A 6,000-nucleotide genomic window follows, 5' to 3' on the forward strand; every position below is an offset into this window, starting at 1 on the left:
TGGCAATGCTGATGCCCTGGAGCTCCCGGAACCGTGTTTTGAAGGAGACCAATTCAGATGCTTTTGAAACTTCCCTTGATGAACAGCAGTACTGTCCTTCAGTACTGATGAGGACATTGTTGAATCCTTGCATGGCCTTGGTATCATGTCCGATACTGACTGGTCCTGGGGCTTACTAATAGTGCCCAATGTTGAGGGAAGTGGACACCTCATTGATGACTATACACTCCCAGTAGTAGCAGTCTGGGCATTCATCAAGGTCAATGCTTCAGGTGCCGGTGTCAACGGACCGGCCTTTCAGGAGCCAAAAATTTTCTCCTGCTGGACCTGGTACGCTCTCATAAGTACATAAGTAATGCCACACTGGGAAAAGACCAAGGGTCCATCGAGCCCAGCTTCCTGTCCACAACAGCGGCCAATCCAGGCCAAGGGCACCTGGCAAGCTTCCCAAACGTACAAACATTCTATACATGTTATTCCTGGAATTGTGGATTTTTCCCAAGTCCATTTAGTAGTAGTTTATGGACGTCTTTTAGGAAACCGTCTAACCCCTTTTTAAACTCTGCCATGCTAACTGCCTTCACCACGTTCACCGGCAACGAATTGACTGCATAAGAACATAAGAATAGCCACACTGGGTCAAACCAATGGTCCATCTAGCCCAGTATCTTGCTTCCAACATTTGCCAACCCCGGTCACAAGTACCTAGCAGAAATCCAAATAGTAGCAACATTCCATGCTACTGATCCTAGGACAATAAAGACAGACACTGCCTTCTCTTTCAGACTATTATTTTTTTTATTTTGCAGAAGACAGTTTAAGCTCTGCAAAGGCTACCTCCATAGATTGCTTTACCTTTAAGGGGTGAGTAGGCAGCAGTGACAGTGGGGTTCCAGGTGGGCAGCTGGAGATCAAACTGACATTCCTGGATATGTGCTTCTGGGTACAACCATAAAGATGTGGATGATGTGGTGAGCCTTATTCATGCTAACTCATTTTAGCTCCTGAATTGCTAATGACATTATTGCTTCCATTTGGAGTTTCATAGATTGTGCAGATGTCTGTAAAGGTGCTTAAAAACAGTAAGGAAAAGGCAAGACCTACCAATCTAAAGATGACTAAGTTCCACTGAGAGCCAGGTGACAGATACCATGCCTCCAGTGATAAGATCATGGTAGTTAAAGCACTGAAAGACAAATTTGATAAAGCAGATGTTAGAGGCAGAACAATGGATCTCTGACCTGGAAGAACATTTTGTAAATGTTTTTTTTATTTATTTTTTGATTGGCTCCTGATTAGTCGTGTTAGTTTTGGTATTTTGTTTTTAAAGAATATTTAACACTATTTTTTCTGTGCCTGTAGCAGGCTTGTTCAGCCATGAGAAGCCAAATTAACAACTTGATAAATGTCAGTACTGAAGTTATCTTTATGATATAAAATGCTGGTTTTGTTCTTTTAATAGATTATGCCCTGATTAGCTCTTGTGGGCAAAACTGACCCACTATAGGAATCCTTTGTGTCAGCACCACAAGACTGTGCACTCCTTAAAAAACCTTAATTGGACCCTACCTGTCCTTCCAACTATTGCCCCATCTCCCTCCTCCCTTTCCTATCCAAGATACTTGTATGTACTGTTCACCGCCGTTGCCTTGACTTTCTTTCATCTCAAGCTATTCTTGATCCACTTCAATCTGGCTTTCGCCCCCTTCATTCAACTGAAACAGCGCTTGCTAAAGTCTCCAATGATCTGTTCCTGGCCAGATCCAAAGGTCTCTATTCTACCCTCATCCTTCTTGGTCTATCTGCTGCTTTTGACACGGTTGATCACAGCCTACTCCTTGATATGCTGTCCTCACTTGGATTTCAGGCCTCTGTTCTTTCCTGGTTTTCTTCTTAACTCTCCCAGCGTACCTTTAGTGTATACTCTAGTGGATCCTCCTCTACTTCTATCCCACTGTCAGTTGGTGTACCTCAGGGATCTGTCCTGGTACCTTTTCTTTTCTCCATCTATACTTCTTCCCTTGGTACTCTGATCTCATCCCATGGTTTTCAGTATCATCTTTATGCTGATGACTCCCAGACTCAAGAAACCTCAGCAGAAATCCAGGCCAAAGTATCAGCCTGCCTGTCTGACAATGCTTCCTGGATGTCTCAGCGCCATCTGAAACTAAACATGACCAAGACTGAGCTTCCTATTTTTCCCCCTAAACCAACCTCCCCTCCTCCCCCATTCTCTATTTCTGTGGATAACACTCTCATTCTTCCTGTCTCATCAGCTCATAACCTTGGGGTCATCTTTGACTCCTCCCTCTCCTTCTCTGCACATACTCAGCAGACTGCTAAAACCTGTCGTTTCTTTCTCTATAATATCAGTAAAATTTGCCCTTTCCTTTCTGATCACACTACCAGAACCCTCACCCATACTCTTATCACCTCTCGCTTAGACTATTACAACTAGCTTCTCATAGGTCTCCCACTTAGCCATCTCTCTCCTCTTCAATCTGTTCAAAATTCTGCTGCACGACTAATATTCCGCCAGTGTCGCTATGCTCATATTATCCCTCTCCTCAAGTCAATTCACTGGCTTCCTATCCGTTTCCGCATACAGTTCAAACTCCTGTTATTGACCTATAAGTGCATTCACTCTGCAGCAGGGCCGCCGAGAGGGGGGGAAAAAATTCCCGGGGCCCGGGCCTCCAAGGGGGGTCCGGCGCCACAGTCCCACCCGCCACCGGGCCCCTTCCACCCGAACCCCCGCCAGCAGAAGTGCTGTCTTCTGACTCGTCTCCGGCGTGCACGGCCCACACAGACGCGCTCCTCTCAGCTGATCTTCGCTGTACACTGCAGGGCTTCTGTGCGTCTGACGTCCTGCACATGCAGGACGACAGAAGCCCTGCAGCGTACAGCGAAGATCAGCTGAGAGGAGCGTGTCTGTGTGGGCCGCGCACACCGGAGTCAGAAGACAGCACTTTTGCTGGCGGGGGTTCAGGTGGAAGGGGCCCGGCCCAGTGGCGAAGTCGGGTAGGACTGTGGCACCGGGCCCCCCTCGGGGGGGGGGGGCAGTGGGGGGGGGGCCTTGTCCCGGGCCCGGCCCAGTCTCTCGGCGGCCCTGCTCTGCAGCTCCTCAGTACCTCTCCACTCTCATCTCTCCCTACATTCCTCCCCAGGAACTCCGTTCACTGGGTAAATCTCTTTTATCTGCACCCTTCTCCTCCATTGCTAACTCCAGACTCCGTTCCTTTTATCTTGCTGCACCATATGCCTGGAATAGATTTCCTGAGCCGGTACATCAAGCTCCATCTCTGGCCGTCTTCAAATCTAAGCTAAAAGCCCACCTTTTTGATGCGTTCAGAACCCTTATTTTATCATCCTCACTTTAATATTCCCTTATCTCTTGTTTGTCCTGTTTATCTGTCCTAATTAGATTGTAAGCTCTGTCGAGCAGGGACTGTCTCCATGTTCAAGTGTACAGCGCTGCGTACATCTATTTGCGCTTTAGAAATGATAAGTAGTAATAGTAGTAGTTTGAGATAACTTATGTGTTGCCCATATACGTGACTAAATATCAGAAAGAAGGGAAAGTTTTTTTCTTAATCTATGATGAGTTTTTAGCCACACAGGGCTCCGTTTACTAAGGTGCGCTAGTGTTTTTAGTGTGCGCTAGAGACACCTATATATTCCTATAACATGGCTTAGTAAACAGAGCCCACAGTGATTACAATGCTTTTGCACTCTGAATAGTAGCTGTTTGAGCTCTTTTTCCTCTGTTGTTTACTTATTATTATTTTTTACCATCACATATTATTCAGAATTAATTTTTCTTAATGCTTGCTTTGGCAATTTACCCCTTCCCCCTTTTACAAAGCTGTGCTACTGGCTGCTGGTGCGGCAATGTCGATACAACTCATTCAAAGTGAATGGGCTGCATCGGCATTGCTGCACAGCTTTGTAAAAAGTGGGGGTTAATCCACTCCCTTATATATGTTATGTATTTGATCTTCTGCAACAGTCATTTCGGTCAAAAAGACAGTAAGGAATTAGAATTTAAATGTCAAATGATCAGTAATATTTGATATTCTAATTAAACCTTTTTTTAGTTCAATATTTGGCATCTCTCATTAAGTATTGTCTGAAATACTGAAAGAACTACAAAAATAATTTTCTTTTTAATAATTTATTCCCAAAGAAGATACAAGCAATTTATAAGTGAATAAGATATTGGTGCACCACAAACGAATAATCAACAAATTTTGCAGATGAAGAGAATATAGTTCTGAAATTCTGTTACCACCAACTATTTTACTATTCCAAATTTTACTCCATAACAGACAAGCCATAAAACATAAAAACATATCACCTGAACTCTTTGGCCCAGTATAAAATTTTCAATTGTATATTGAATAGCTAAAACAATTCTGATGACAACTAACAGCTCTCTGTTTTATGCGTGGATGAATACAATGTGTCAAATGGGAATTTTATCACTCAGTTCAACCTAATGAATGAGGCAAAACATTATAATAATGAAAATGGGTTGTACTCAACACTATAAGAACTTATAATATGATGTAATTACATTCTGTATTAAAATGGCAAAATTTTTTAAAAGGTTAAGTCATTTTCTCTGTTGGGCAATGTGAGCCTTACAAAAATTTAATTTCAAATAAATTTTCCTCTATAGATATTATAGAAGTGTTCTATTAGAATAAAATAATCTAAAAGCATCTATTCCAGAACCCTACTTACTTTCTGCATCTGCCTTTATGGGAGCAGTTTTCAGACTGTTCACTCTGGGACAAAGTCCACAGACTTTTGCATCTACTTTTGTGCAAGTAGAGTTTGAACATTTTTTTAAAAAACGTACACAGGCTTGAAAATACAATTTATGCACATTATTTTCTAATCCTGAACAAAATATGCTCCAAGTTTAGCTAAAAGTACAATCTCTGTTCCTCACTGTGTGGACTTTTAGACTTACTGAGGGAGGAAACTTAAGAAAGTCAATTTATGGAAAATTGTTTCTAAGTATAGAAGGAATAAATATATGCTATTATATTATATGCAACCTGAGTTATCATAGTGAAATTTACTCTTATATGATAATTTCCTTTCTTTGAATCCTGCTAGACCAGTCCAGGTAGTGGATTATGTTCCCTTACTAGTAGACAGAGGCAAAGAAAACCACCCTGAAGATTCTAGTAACATCACAGGTATTCTCTGAGGATAGCAGGCTGATAATCCTCACAAGTGGGTCGGCGATCCATTGCCGGCCCAGGAACTAGCATTCCAGATAGAAAAAATCTTGCTAGAGCCTTCTGAGCATGATGCGCATCCGACTGCACATGCGCAGAGTGCCTTCCCGCACGCCGAGCTCCTCAGTTCAGTTAAAAGTAAAAGAAAGATAAAGAAGACAACTCCAAGGGGAGGTGGGCGGGTTTGTGAGGATTATCAGCCTGCTGTCCTTGGAGAATACCTGCTACAGGTAAGTATCTTCGCTTTCTCCGAAGACAAGCAAGCTGAATAATCCTTACAAATAGGGTATCCTTAGAATCCAGGCTCACTCAAAACAAACATAGGTCAATTGGGCCTTGCAACGGCGAGGACATAACATAGATTAACCTGAAACTATACAAACTAGCTGAGTGTGCGGCCTGGAACAAAACAAAACAGGCCTAGAGGAGGTGGAGTTGAATTCTATACCCCAAATAGATTCTGCAACACTGACTGCCCAAACCGATTGTCGCGTCGGGTATCCTGCTCAAAGCAGTAATGAGATGTAAATGTGTGGACTGAAGACCACGTTACAGCTTTGCAAATCTCATCAATAGAGGCTGACCATAAGTCAGCCACCTACGCAGCCATGGCTCTGACATTATGAGCTGTGACATGGCCCTCCAGAGTCAGCCCAGCTTGGGCATAAGCGAAGGGCAGCGAAAATGATAGCAGGGATGGGACGACTTCCCTATGAAGAAAGACTAAGGAGGCTAGGGCTTTTCAGCT

This window comes from Microcaecilia unicolor, chromosome 2, assembly GCF_901765095.1.
Source record: "Microcaecilia unicolor chromosome 2, aMicUni1.1, whole genome shotgun sequence".
NCBI classification, from domain to species: domain Eukaryota; kingdom Metazoa; phylum Chordata; class Amphibia; order Gymnophiona; family Siphonopidae; genus Microcaecilia; species Microcaecilia unicolor.